The 15,215-nt window shown below is 39.5% G+C and overlaps 1 protein-coding gene across 16 annotated transcripts in view; it reads left to right on the forward strand.

The window, feature by feature from the left end:
* Positions 1 to 391: 391 nt before the first annotated feature.
* Positions 392 to 15,215, forward strand: part of Huwe1 (HECT, UBA and WWE domain containing 1, E3 ubiquitin protein ligase) — a 139,240-nt gene continuing 124,416 nt past the window's right edge. For 10 of the 16 annotated variants that reach the window (XM_026784724.1, XM_026784733.1, XM_026784731.1 and 7 more), the window contains exons 1-2: positions 2,818 to 3,044; positions 6,198 to 6,341. The gene's annotated coding sequence lies outside the window, so the exon portion shown is untranslated. Of the gene's footprint in view, positions 448 to 544; positions 749 to 2,817; positions 3,045 to 3,216; positions 3,277 to 5,784; positions 5,905 to 6,197; positions 6,342 to 15,215 lie in introns of those variants that run through there. The other 6 variants (XM_013350619.2, XM_013350624.2, XM_026784727.1 and 3 more) reach the window with 5 other exon arrangements.

The raw sequence follows: 15,215 nt of genomic DNA on the forward strand, positions 1-15,215 counted from the left end.
AAGTGTTTTGTGGATTTGCACTGTAGTTCTCCTCTTCCCTTTCTCTGGTCCCCCACAATGTGTCCCATCTTGCCCTCTTACCCATCCTTCCCCATTCCTAATTTTAAAAATGTAAATCGAGTTTTATCCCCTTCATGGATTTCCATTGTACAAGAATCAAATCCCAGTTCATTAGTGATCCTATCTATAGTTGCCTTTATTGGGCCATGAGTAGCTCCCCGCAAGGTGACCAGAATACACCACCAAGGGATCAGGAGAGCCCTCTCAAGGGACAGAGGCGGAGCTAATCGTGTGGTAGGTGGAGCCTTAAATCCAGTGTGAGCTGAGCCGCAGGGGGAGGCTTTTTAAACCGAGGGCGAGGGAGGGGGTTGGGGGGGAACAGTATTGCTGCTGGCCGCAGACCCTGCACGCAGTTGCAGGCCCCGCCGCCGAGCCACTGCGGCTGAGGTGAGCGTCGTACCCCCCTCCCCGCTTCCCTGGCCTGGGGGACGGGCCATCTTAGACTCCTCGAGGTAGGGGGCAGTTCCCACGGGATCCGGCTCCGAGTCTCGGAGGGGGCAGCCTTAGGGAGCCTTCGGGAAAGACTGCTAAAGGGGCCACAGCAACCTTCCCCGAACCCCTCCTCCTTTCCCCTCCCCCCAGTCCTCAGCGGCCTCCAGCAGAGAGCTATCTGCATCTTTGGGGACAGCAGGACAGCGGGGAAGCAGCGAACAGTGCGCAGGAGAGCGGCCAGCGGTGGGGATGCAAGGTACCGGCTTTAGCCTTGATCAAGTGCCCTTAGAGGGGGAGTAAAGGCCAGGTCTTCAGTTTTTCTTTTAAGGATTGGAGGAAGGCGGCCTCAGAGGAAAAGGAAGGTGAGGGGCGAGCAGGCAGGCTTCATGGTTAGTACTAGGAGCGCGCGCGCGTGTCCTGATGTGTATGTATATGTATGGTGCTGGACACACATTCATTTTGTCTCATTGCTTTGAGTTTTTTAAAACAATGTGTCTTATAGCTCTCTTATCAGGGGATCAGAATTTGTCCCATTTTTATACCTACCGTTGAGTTGCATGCCTGGACTATAGTTATTTAACCATATCCTGATTGTTGTACACCAGCTTATTTTCTTTGGGGGGGAGAGGGGACTATTGCAAGTAATGCAGTAATGAATGGGTTTGTGTATGTTTCTTGCTTGTATGAGGGTATTTCTGTAGGAGAAATTCTTTGAGGAGTAATTACTGAATCAAAAAGTACGCATTTTGAATTTTGATAGATTTGTCTAAATTCCCTTACCCAAAGGCCATAATAATTTACACTACCCAATGTAGTGCGAGATTGCTTAGTTTTCCATAGTTTTGCCAACATAAATTGTTACTGATCTTTATATTTTTCCAGTTAGAGTAAAAAAATCACATGTCGTTGCTTTCATTTGCATTTTACTGATTATTACTATATTTGAGGATGTTTTCATTTTTCTAATTGCAAAAGTGAATAGTCAAATATGACGTCTTCTAGTATATAAGCAATGAACATTTTGAAATACTAAAAGTCCCACTCTAAATACCAAGAAAAATAAAAAATATCTGGAAGTAAACTGTAAAACTTTGAGGACTACAATAGAAGAAGAGCGTTTGCATAAATGGAGAATATTATGCTTCTGAATAGGAAGGCTCAATTTTGTAGTGATGTTCATTTTTCTATATTGATTTATGCAATTGATGCAATTCCAATAAATAGACTAAGTTTTTGGAACTTAACAATCCTAAAGTTCGTGATGGGAGGATGCTAAGAATAATCGAGAAAATGTTTTTAGAAATAACTAAAGATGGGGGATACTTTTACTATTAAACTGTATTCTGAAGGTAGCATGTTTAAATTAGAATAGACAGAACAATGCATTAGAATGGAAAAGCCCACAAACGGGCCAGACTGGATCCCAAGATTTATTGGAGAAACACTGTTGGTTAGACATGGAAAAACTGCCATATTAAAATCTTCACACACCTACTTCCCCACCCCAAGCTTGAATTTGCTTTTGAGGGCAGACTCCTTTGTTTGAAGAAAACCACTTTATTGGGTCTTTCTGGTTATGCTAAGGTAAAGCTCCGGTAGTTAAATCTGGTGACTTTGGAGGTAGAACTAATAATATGAACCTTTACTTAGATTAAGATGGATTCAGGTTAGCCTGCAGTGCGGAGACGGAAGAAATATGGATATTAGAGGTCTTTTAAATTTTTCCCCCATGAGCAAAAACTGTTGTGTCATTGTTTCCATTTGCATTTGTGTGTTTATTGTGATACGGAACATCTTTTCTGTTAGTAAGGATAGCACGTCATTCCTCGAGGCAGGTAACAATGGGGACCCATTTCTTCGTTTCCAGAATGGAGTTTGGCTAATTGGTACAGCCCTGCAGGAAGCGTGAGAATAAACAGGTTGACTTTTTAAATTTTCCTCAAGCACTAGGCAGGCTCTAGACACCTAAATCGGGGGCGGGGGCAGTTTTCAAGACATGGCCGAGATTTGGCGCTGAGCTGTGTCATCGCGAGGTTTGGTAGCGAGCTCCGCAGTGGGTCGGAAACCTCGTGGTAAGCGAGATCCCTAAAGGACGAGAGCTTCCTCCCTTTCCCCGAAAAACTCCCAGTCATTTTCACGAAGCTCCGCCTTTCTCCTTTTTAGGATCCTGCAGCCGTTCTCGCGATATCTCGTTTCCTAAAGGCGAGGCGCGGGTGGCATTCTGCAGTGAATTACGAAGGTCTCGCCGAGTCTGAACGTAATATCGCGATAGTTTGCACAGCGCATGCGGGAGCCGGCGGCGGCATATTGGCTCCGCCCCTTAGTGCTCCGTGAGGTTGTGCGTCATTTGCTTTTCGCTTCGCGTGGGGTGAGAGCGGAGCTGTAGCGATTTCGGCTTGGGTGTAAGGAGAGGCTTGGGACGGGCTGGGCTCAGTTTTCCTCGGTCCGGTGGAGGTTCTCCTGGGATCACGCGGAGGCGGCCGAGGGTGGCTGCTGAGTGCAGGAGCTGCGGAGGCGCGAGCAGCGTCTTCTGATGGTGCTGTTCTTAGCCGGTGAGTTCTCGCGGGAGCAAGGTTACGTCCTCGTGGGATTCGTCGGCGGTGGCGGAGATACCTTGGGGGTGGGGGGGCAGTGACTAGGGTCGGTCCGCCTGTTAAGATGGCGGCGGAGGCTGATGTCTGTCTTGCTAGTACATGGTACTAAGGGGTTAGCTATCCGCGTTTGTGACGCTTCGCAGGTGCCAGCCATTAAGGAAATGACGAATGGCGAAACGTCGCTGTGCCGGTAAATCTTGCCTGAGATGAAGACCACCCTGTTTCTTACCGGCTAAGGCGACACCATTTCCACCGGCCTTAGCCGCGTGTGGGCCTGCCTTTGCCCCACCAATCGCTCTCCGCCTCCGTTTTCGTCGTCGCAGTGGGCGGGTTGGAAAGTGTGGGAGGGAGTCGGTAGTTCATTGGGTAGTGGGCTGGGGATTAGATGAAAAGGTGAGAAGAGGGGACACACCGAGGACTGCTCTCTGCATCATTTTTGCGTGCTTGCTTTTTCGCAGCCCTTGCGACGACCCTTATGAAACCCCTAGTTTTTCTTGAGCTGAGGTGGGCTCCGCTTCCCCAGCTCCCACGGCTTTTGAATTAAGGTTGAAGGGTCAGTCTGTAGACTGACTAGTGTATTCCTTCCCCTCCCCAAATTCTATCTCCCTGTTAAATCTCTCAGCTTTGTAGATATTGGGATGCATTATTAAGGGGGGGGTGTAAAATTTTTCCCTGTCACTCTTCCCCAGTCCTAATTTAGAGCCTCGCCTGAATCATCTAGTCTGCCCCATCTCCTTCCATGGTGCTTGCGCAGACGTTAATAGAGCCTGTCTGGTTCCCTGCATTTACTCCGTCTTTGTGTATGGAGCCATAGAAACCTTCCATTTTCTTAGGTCCTTTGGCTTGTTTATCCTTGACGCGGGGACAGGGTACTGATTTCTTCCACTTTGAATGTTTTGAGACCATTCCTGGGCAGAACAATAAGCGGGTCAGTGGTTGGATAATTGCAGTCTTAGTGGCCTTCTCAATCGCTCCCCCACTCCATCAAACTTTGCCATTCCTCCCAACCCCTTCTACTTTACAAACCCTGGGACCCGCCCCCTTTCCCTCTTCTGTAGTCTGTTGGATTGTGGCTGTCTTTTTTTCTGGATTACTACTAGCCACCATTTAAGTACTTCTCATTGCTTCTGCCTTAAACTTCTCACAACCACTCTTCCTCCCACCCCCAGGTACAGAATCCCCTAGTGAGGTATCATACCTCCAATGCGTTTTCTTTCCATCACGTGTTTTACACTTAAACAGTTATGCTTCTTTTAAATTTACTTCCTTTCCCTTCACATCACCTCTATTATAAACAATTAATTCCCTATCATGTGTTTCCTTTGTAGATAACGTGATTTGAATTACTTATTTTAGCATCAGTGTTGCATAGATTGAGGAGATGGCAACATTCCCCATTCATGGGAAGCAGTCTGGTGTAGAAAATAGCATTTGCTTCCAGTTCACATTGAACTCATGACCTTGATCTTTTCAGATTTCTGTTCATCTATATAATGACAATAGTAATGCTTACCTTAAAGGGTTGTTGCAAGAATTATCAAGAAAATTTGTAAAGTGTCTGGTTCATAGGAAAACAAATTGCGGTGCCTTTTTAATGTGAGAATATACTGGTAGTTGTTTTTATGTTATATATATATATATATATATATATATATATATATATATATATACACTGCCTTTATAGCCTGGGAAAGAGTAAGAATTTTTCATTTGTTTGTTCAGTTGTTAATTTTTGTTTAGAAATAATATCAACTTGTATCTGCTTTGTATTTTTTTTTCTCCCCATGAACCACTTTGTATGACCAATGGCTCATGATATTTGAATGTGTTCCCACTTTTTGAAGTTTCTACTAATGCAAAATCATTCTCTTGAAATGACCACCAGCTATGTTTCTGTCACGGACCACACCCAGGTGTTCTACCTTTTGGAAGGGAGTGCCTCATCCCTTGCCTGCTCGTTTCTGCCACTCCTTCAAAGACAATCTGTTCTGTCCTTCACCCCACAAAAGTAATAAAGTTTCATGCCATGCTATTTTGCAGTGTTAAAGAGAACTTCTCTTAGGGAGTTTTTTTTTTTTTTCAATTTCTTCCTCTACCTCATTAAGCTCCTGAGGTCAGTGTGGAGGCGTCTTTTTAAGCATGATAATTAATACCTATATGCAAGACACTAGGAAGGTTGATCTAACTAAATACCAGTATTTTCCCCCAAAAGGCAATCACAGCTGGCTCTTTGATAACTACTTTCTGTTGTGCTTTTGCCATTTTATATTTTCTAACACATTTGACTTGCAATTAGTTTTCCTTACTGTTAATGTTTTTATTAGACTAATAGTAGAATGGTTTTTTTAAACTAACTGTTGGTTGGGTGATGGGGTTGAAGTAGGAATATGGTGGCAAGTACACTACCACTGAAATTTTACAGTGGGTAACCCATCTGATAATTAACTATATGTGGATTTCAGTTTTGAGCTTCAGGGTTTGTTTGAGTTGGAAGTACTCTAAATGAATTTCCTCTTTCATTGGAAGACAGGTCACTTTGAGATTCTTGTCCTGGTGTCTTTTACAATGGGTTAAGCAAAAATTACCAATTAACTCTGTTTGACTCTCGTCCTTCAGCGTTATAATAAATAAATCTGGGGATGATGACCTAGGCATGACCTAAAAGGTTTAATTTATTCTAGGTAGATCTCTGAGAAGAGAGGAAGGAGTGGCACTACCAAATAAAAACTTTGTCTGAGATTCAGTGACAAAGTTCAACCTTGAATTCCCAGGATGTTTATCGTTTGTCTCCCAGTATGGCCAAAAAGCACTTATGAAGGTGAAAAATAATTTTAATGTGTAAAGCATTTTCCTTAGTATTCATTTGTTAAACCTGCTATCATTTTGTTTGGGTTGAGAACAGTTTTCAGGGGTATTGTCTAAGTGTCATTAGAAACACTGTATAGCTATTGATTTCTGAGTTCTTTAGTTACTGAAAGCAGGTCCTAAAAATGCAAATTGATGTTCAAGGGCTGTTGCTTCAGAAATACCTTGATTGTGTTTAAATTTTGATATAATAGTTAACCTCCCAATTCTGATATACTTTTTTCCTCTGACCTTTTTATTTTGTAGGTCCTCCAGTAGCCTGACTTGAGTGGTTTTAGTGCTTCAGAGGAACAAACCAGTAGACCATAATTTGGTCAGGAAGTTTCAGGAAGCTGTTGGAGCAGTGTTGGGATTTCCCACCAGGATGACTATGATTGGCTGTGATTTTAGGTTAGTTTTTTTTAGATCTTTCTGGGTGGCATTTGTATTTTACATCTTTGAAATGGAGATGGGGTTGGGATTTCCATTTTGTGGTTGTGTTGCTTTGGTTCCATTGTGGATCAGATGTCATTTTTTTTTTAATTTTAGTGGATGGAGATCATAACTAAATTAAAGGGAACTGTTTAAATGCATATAGTCAGTACATAATTTTTAAATTAATTGATAAAAATTTGAAACATAGCAAACCAAGTAGTATGACATTCCCTTCCCCAGGTACTTTTAACATTTGTCAACTTTCAGCCTTTCTAGTTTTACCCTTTGGCATCCCCCTTCCCATGGAGTTACTTTGAAATAAACCCCTCTTGTCATGTTTTTTATCTATGTAAATATTTTATAGATAGCTGAGAAAATTCTTGACAGTATAACCACAAAATCATTTTCACAATCGAAGAAATTGAGTTTTAAAAGTAGAAAATAGGCTATTTTTAAAATTTCCCTGATACTTTGTTTTCTTTATAGTTTGTTTGACGCTGGACCCAGAGAAAATTGTATTTACTAAACAGTTTGTGTAGACTTAAAATATATTTTAAACTTCAGGCAATGCCTCTCATTTTGTTCTTTTTTCAATTTATTCTTTAAATTGTGTTATCATATTATCCTCACATTTGAGAATTAAAGGCCATAGCAATGTGTATTACATTCTTATTAAAGACCCTAGAGAACCTATTATAATCAAACAACTGTAGTAATCACTTATTCTAGCTGACGTTGAGACTGCTGGCTTGGTCAGTATACTAAAATAGCTATTCGTGGGTTCCTTTTTCTGTGGCAGTTTGATTTTAGTTTCACGTCCTGGTCCTGCTTACTGTTATCCCTATGAAATATAGGCCTTCTGGAAGAAAAAGCTGATGTTTTCTAGATAGTGACCTGATAATGTGTTTGGGGTTTTTCATGTGTATTTGCAATGTTTTTTAGGTAGTTTGGTTGTTTTTATGCTCTATTATAATGTTCTTTTTATTTTAGTGTTACCTTAGCTTCTCTGACCCAGAATTTAGCTATTAAGAACTGGTTGGCTGTTAAACACAGTTCTTGAAATTGCAATATTAAAGTTTTTGGGAACTTTGTTACTTACAGATTTTACACTCAATTATAGTATAATTGTCCTAGGGTTGTACTTATTTCACTTGGAAATAGTTTCCCCAACATCAGTTGCTGTAAATTGTTTGCTTCCTCCCCCTGCCCCCTTCACTTTTTTTTAAACTTTTACAGTGTTATCCATTCTGGGGTCTGTACTATGTTCTTTTTTTTTTTTTCGAGTCAGGGTTTCTCTGTGGCTTTGGAGCCTGTCCTGGAACTAGCTCTGTAGACCAGGCTGGTCTCGAACTCACAGAGATCCACCTGCCTCTGCCTCCCGAGTGCTGGGATTAAAGGCGTGCGCCACCACCGCCCGGCTTGTACTATGTTCTTTAACTATGATCAAAACCAGAAAATGAGATTTGAAACTAAAGCCTCCAACCAGCCTTTAACTAGACACAAATGTGGGCAGAGCACAAGGGTGCTTGTGCCAGTCATTAAAATGGTAAGAATTGCTAGTTAAAGAGGCAGAAAATGGAAAAGTCTTATGAATGAAAAATTTAAAAGTATTTGAATGTGATTATGAATCACCAGCCAGAGGTCAGGTGTTTCCGCTCTTTGTTCATTATTGGAGGAATAAGTCCTTATTTGAAAATTGATTAAATATTAAATAAGGGATTTCTTGGGAATTCCAACAAGTTCATGCTTTCAACAGAAAACATTGTGAGTATGTTGGATATAATGATTAAATATTTACATTTCAGTTTCTGTAATTTAAACAAAACCACTTAGGCCCAAACCCCAGTTTGTGAAACTAGGATAACTGGTACAGAATTGTGCACAGTGGGCATTCCGATATTTAAATCACTCCCTTCTTAAAACTGGAAGTTCACAATGGAAACAGTGTTGGGTTTTTAATTCTCCTTTGTTGTGTGTTTTTAACCACCAGTTCAAAGTATCATTGAAATGCCAAACTTGATTGTTTGAAAATATTTGCCCTTCACATTCCACATTGCTTCCCATGGAATAAGGTTAAGTTGTTAATTCGGTTGTGTATCTGTGACCATGTTAGGTTGCTCTGCAGTGATCTCATGGGTAGGTAGACGCGAGGCAGACAGTTCACAAGTGTTTGTGCTCTTAGGATTTCTTATATTGTTTTTTTTTTGACCTCTTTCTTCAATGACGGGTTACCAAATGTTTATATATGATAATGTCTGGGATAATTCAGCTCTTAAGATTCTCTGGAAGTCTCTTAGTTGATGTGTCATAGAGGTTGAGTTGGTAAAACTTGATGTGCTTGTTGACCATCTTGGTTTTCTGGTTATAGAAATGCTTTGAATGAAGGAGTGGCTCTCTGAGTAAAATAAGTTTGCTTGAGGTGTTAACTTGATAATTTTCAACTTTGAGTTTCCTTAAAAAGTTTTTCATTAGTTGTCTTTTAAAAATCATAATGGTGACATAGAAATGATTTCATGAAATTTGTTTGGCTTTTATGAAGTACCACCAAGGGGCTGGAGAGATGGTTGAGTAGTTAAAAAAAACTGCTCTTCCAGAGAACCCAGGTTCAATTTCCGGCATCCACATGGTAGCTCTGTAACTTTTATACCTGGGGACCTGACACCCATGGCAAAACACCAATGAACAAAATAAAAATGAAGTACCACCAAATGGAAATTGTACAGAAGATCTGATTCAGTTGATTGAACTCAATATATATGTTAAAAAATTTTTTCAACTTGGAGACTTTGTTCATATCTTAAGTGTTGAAAGAAAGCAGTTGCTGAAAGCAAGTAGTTTTTTTTTTCTTTTAAATAGTGGTAAATAAAGAGGGCTAAAAGTAAAAAGTAGAGGGAGGACTTAAATACTTATGTTTTAAAATTAAAAAATTGGGGAGCTGGAGAGATGCTTACCAGTTAAGAACACTTGTTGCTCTTGCCAGGTTTGATTCCCAGCTCCCATATGATAGCACACAGCCATATGAAATTTCAGTTCCAGGGGCTCTGATAATCTCTTCTGATCTTTTAGTGCATCATGCACACACATAGTGTGTGAGGCCAAATACTCATACACATAAAATAAAATTTTTTTTGTTTTTTTTTTCAAGACAGGGCTTCTCTGTAGCTTTTGGAGCCTGTCCTGGAACTAGCTCTTGTAGACCAGGCTGGTCTCGAACTCACAGAGATCCGCCTGCTTCTGCCTCCTGAGTACTGGGATTAAAGGCGTGCGCCACCACCACCCGGCAAAATAAATCTTAAAAAGTTAAAAAGTTGCTAATCACAGATGAACTGCTATGGATTTATGTATCACCTTTAGCACAACTCAGGTTTTAAATCTTTATAATTAGAAATATTGGGTGGGTGCTTATATTTGGAACAGCTTTTAAAGATAACTTTTATGGTTGTTATTTGCTAAATTTGCTTATTTTTTATTGGCATATTCTGGTCTTTGCTGGTGTTTTTCCAAATAATGTAATTAATTTCCAATTCAAATTAGCTTTGAATGCTTATGCTCAGGTGATTCTCTTGCTTTAGCCATGAGTAGCTGAACTAAGATATGTGCCACTGCTGGAAGCTCTTCTTCCATTGCCAATTGAGTTCTTACTGGTGGAAAGACTTCTGTATAACCATTAAGAAGATTCCCTCAGTCCAAGTTCTGACCCTGTTTCTTACCTACTGTATCATACTGTATAAATTAACCTCTTTGTGCTAAAGTGTAGTTGTTCTTCTATAAAGTGTTACCTATTATCATTTAGGATTTTGGATAAGTTGAATTGGGTTAATGCATGCATCATACTTAAAACAGTGATTCTGAAGCCAGTGGTTGAGCACGCCTTTAATCTCAGTACTCGGGAGGTACAGGCAGGTGGATCTCTGAGTTTGAGGACAGCCTGGTTTTATCCTTTTTTTTTTTAGATTTATTTATTTTTTTATTATGTATACAACATTCTGCCTCGATGTATGCCCCCATGCCAGAGGAGGGCACCAGATCTCAGTACAGATAGTTGTGAGCCACCATATGGTTAGTTTCTTTGCCCTTTAAGTGAGAGCAATAATATCCATGCAACAAATGTTTTTTGAGGACATACTCATTGCTGCCACATAGTGGAGATACAAAGATAAGCAACAGGGTGTTGGCAAGATGGTTCAACAGGTTAAAGGCGATTGCCACCATGCCCGAGTTCTATCCTAGGGACCCACGTGGTGGACGGAGAGAACAAGTTCCTGGAATTTGTCCTCTGACTTTGATATGTGCATCATGGCATACTCATACACCTATGTAAACCACACAATAAATAAAAATGTAGTTTACAAAGATAAGCATTAGGAATGGAAAATTGGGAGGGAGATGTATAAATCACTGAAAAGCTATTATGAATTATGAATGAACAGAATGTTAGAACCGTTTGTAGGGGAGCATTGGAGAATACCACACAGAATATTGGTTAGGATAAAGTAAGTATCTTAGTTATTTTTCTATTATTATGAAGAGACACCATGGCCAAGGCAACTTGCTGAAGAAAGACTTAATTGTGGCTTACAGTTGCAGAGGGTTATAGTCCATGACCATCATGACAAAGAGCAGGCAAGCAGGTATTCATGGTGCAAGAGCAGGAGCTGAGAACTTATATCTTGAGCTGGGCAAGCAGGTATTAATGGCACAAAAGAACTTATATCTTTTTTGACAATCACAAGGCTGAAGAAAGCTAACTGGGAATGACGTGGGATTTTAAGAATCAAAGCACACCCCTAGTGATACACTTCCTCCAACAAGGGTACACTTCCTAATCCTTTCCCTAATAGTTCCACCAGTTGAGGATCAAGCAAGCGTTCAAATACATGAACCAATGGTGGCTATCCTTATTCAAACCACCACAGCAATATATATGGGTTGTGAACTCAAAAATACTTCGGATGCATTTCTGTGAGTCTGGATTTTATGACCACCTTAAGGATAGTGATATTTTCTTGAAATAAAGTACCCTGAACATAATACCTTTCTTTAATTCTAGTCCTTTTTCTAGTATCTGAGCCAATTTTAGGAAAATCAAGAAAATGTACAATCCTTCCACAAAACACTATCACCATGCTTTTTGGTGTGTTCCCATCATAATTATAAGGTTAATATTTAAAGGATAAGAAAATAGTCTTAGAATATTAAAGACAGACTTTTCTTAGAATAGGAAACTAAAAATGTCCAATAACAAGAAATACACACTAAAATGAGATTTTTTATTTTTAGATTCTCATAATAATTTGATACTATCAAAGCATAGCGAAAAGTTTAAGGTAGAACATAGTCTTAAAACAGTGTCCCTAAGTGGTATGAATACAAACTTCACTATTATGTAATGTTAAGTTTATATAGCATTTAAAGTTTTTTTAAAACCATTTACTAAGAATGCATTGGGAATGGCCCTTTTTGCTAAATTTATAGTAACTTTTGTTTGAAACCACTTTTTGTTTTGATTTTTTTTGAAATAGTTCCTCTCTACATAGCCTTTGTTGTCCTGTAACTCACTGTGTAGACCAGGCTGACTATGAACCCCAAAGCGTGGGCCACCATACCCAGACCTGTTACTGATGTGCTGATTTAACATCATAGTGATTAAAAAATAGAGATAAGTGCTCAATGTTCCTGAAATTCTACCACTCAGCTCAATGCTAATTTGGTTTATAGTATATCTTTTAAAAATTTTCTTTAAACCATGTATCCTAAACAAATGTATTCCTATGTGTTAGGGTGTGTGTTGTGTGTGTGTGAGGGGGCTTTTGGGAAACTTTATTTTATTGATATTTATTGAGCTCTACATTTTTCTCTGCTCCCTTCCCTGCATCTCCCCCCTCCCCCTTCAATCCTCCCCCAGAGTCCCCATGTTCCCAATTTACTCAGGAGATCTTGTCTTTTTCTACTTTCTACTTCCCATGTAGTTTAGATCTATGTAAGTCTCTCTTAGTGTCTGCATTGTTGTCTAAGTTCTCTGGGGTTGTGATTTGTAAGCTGGTTTTCTTTGCTTTATGTTTAAAAACCACCTATGAGTGAGTGCATGTGATAATTGTCTTTCTGGGTCTGGGTTACCTCACTCAAAATAATGTTTTCTAGCTCCATCCATTTTCCTGCAAAATTCAAGCTGTCGTTAGTTTTTTTCTGCTGTGTAGTACTCCATTGTGTAAATGTACCACATTTTCCCTTATCCATTCTTCGATTAAGGGGCATTTAGGTTGTTTCCAGGTTCTGCATATGACAAAACAATGCTGCTATGAACATAGTTGAGCACATGTCCTTGTGGCACGATTGAGCATCCTTTGAATATATGCCCAAAAGTGGTATTACTGGGTCTTGAGGAAGGTTGTTTCCTAATTTTCTGAGAAATCACTACAGTGGTATCCAAAGGAGCTGTATGATCTTGCATTCCCACCAGCAATGCAGAAGTGTTCCCTTTCCCCCACAACCTCTCCAGCATAAGTTGTCATCAGTGTTTTTGATCTTGGCCATTCTTACAGGTGTAAGATGGAATCTCAGAGCTGTTTTGATTTGCATTTCTCTGATGACTAAGGATGTTGAACATTTCCTTAAGTGTCTTTCAGCCATTTTAGATTCCTCTGTTGAGAGTTCTCTGTTTAGGTCTATACTCCATTTTTTTTTAACTGGGTTATGTGATCTTTTGGTGTTCAATTTCTTGAGTTTTTTGTATATTTTAGAGATCAGACTTCTGATGTGGGGTTAGTGAAGATCTTTTCCCATTCTGTAGGCTGTTGTTTTGTCTTGTTGACAGTGTCCTTTGCTTTACAGAAGCTTTTCAGTTTCAGGAGGTTCCATTTATTGTTTCTCTCAGTGTCTGTGCTGCTGGGGTTCTATTTAGGAAGTGGTTCCCTGTGCCAGTGTGTTCAAGGTTCAGTGTAGCTGGCTTTATATTGATTCATTTGGACTTGAGTTTTGTGCATGGTGATAGATATGGGTCTATTTTTATTCTTCTACATGTTGATATCCAGTCATGCCAACACTACTTTTACCTAATAAACCATCTAATCAGCCCCCCAAAATTTTCCTTTTAAGTTGGGTTAAAGATTTGGCACCCTGGGTTTGTTCCCTAGCACTACAAAATAATGATGGAAAAAAAAGTATTTTTTTTAAAAGTGTTCATTATATCCCTTCCAACTTAGAAATTTTCAAATATAAAAGTGCTGAAAAATAGCACGATTATATTCTCTTTCACAGGGTAGATTCAAGACTATTTAAGAATTTGCCACATTAGAGTTATGTAGTTTTTCCTTATTATCTGAGAAGAGTCCATTAAACCCACCCCATTATAAAATTCGCAGATTATCTATTCCTTTACATGTAAAATGGTATTCATAAAGCTAACATGTATCTCCCCATACTTTAAATTATTTCTCAATTACTTGTAACATCTAATAGTATGTAAATAGTTGTTAGAATATATTGTTTAGGGAATACTGACAAGAAAAACATGCATGCAGACATATACAGGCACGGTTTTTGTTTTTAGACAAACTGTGTGTCACAGGCTTGCCTCAAATTTAAGGTCTTGCTATCTCAACCTCCAGAGGACTGGGATTACAGACATGTACCACCATGCCTGTCTCAGATGTAATTTTTTTCAGATCCCCTTTTATCCATATTTGAATTCATGGTTATAAAAGATTATATGTATGTTTTACGTTTTCTGAGTCATTTAAAACCGAAGTATTTAAGTATTATAAACATCCAGTCCACATTCGTATGTGCTCAGGGATCCTAAAACTTTTTATTCAGCCATTTCCTTCAAATGGGTATAAAATGGTACTTTTTATTTATTTTGAAATGCTGAAGATCGATCCTAGGGCCTCACAATACAAGGTATGTATGTGCTCTACCACCTTCATCTTAAATGATATTTTTCTTTATCTATTTTAATTTTGATTTTATTATTATTGTGTGTGTGTGCCTGATGTGTGTTTGTAGGTCTCATACCATTACACAGATTCTGTGAATCAAGCTCAGATTATTAGACTTGCACAGCAAGTGTAATTTCCCTTTCAGCCGTCTTGCCAACCCCTAAAATGGTATTTCGGATATTACTGTTCCAGTGCCTAGGTCAGTTATTGCGCATCTTTCTAAAGTATTTTATTTTATTTTTTTAAATATATATTATTATACATACAATATTCTGTCTGTGTGTGTGGCTGCTGGCCAGAAGAGGGCACCAGACCCCATTACGGATGGTTGTGAGCCACCATGTGGTTGCTGGGAATTGAACTCAGGACTTTTGGTAGAGCAGGCAATGCTCTTAACCTGAGCCATCTCTCCAGCCCCCTCTAAAGTATTTTAAATGGGTGAATTACATTCTGATGATGCATGATTCCTCTTTTCTTGTGCTCACACCTTTATGTTACAGTTTTAATTATCTTAATGCTTACCAGTACACAGTAGACATTTGGTAAATCAGCGTTGAATGAAATAAAAAAGGATAGAAACATCATAGTAGACAAATGTTTATGGATTTAAGTTTTCAGAACCAGAATGCAAAAATTTAAGCCAGGCAATGATGGTGCATGCCTTTAATCCCCCAGCACTTGGTAGGCAGAGTTTCAGGCCAGCCTGCTCTACAGGATGAGTTCCAAAACAGCTGGGGCTACACCGAGAAACTGTCTCAAAATCCTTCACCCCCAAATAGTTAAGGTTTTTGATACTTCTAGCTAGATTGCCCTTTAGAAAGACCATCTTACTTTTGTTTTGTTTTGTTTTGTTTTGTTTTTCGAGACAGGGTTTCTCTGTAGCTTTGGTGCCTGTCCTGGAACTAGCTCTTGT

The sequence above is a fragment of the Microtus ochrogaster genome, chromosome X, assembly GCF_000317375.1.
Source record: "Microtus ochrogaster isolate Prairie Vole_2 chromosome X, MicOch1.0, whole genome shotgun sequence".
Taxonomy (NCBI): domain Eukaryota; kingdom Metazoa; phylum Chordata; class Mammalia; order Rodentia; family Cricetidae; genus Microtus; species Microtus ochrogaster.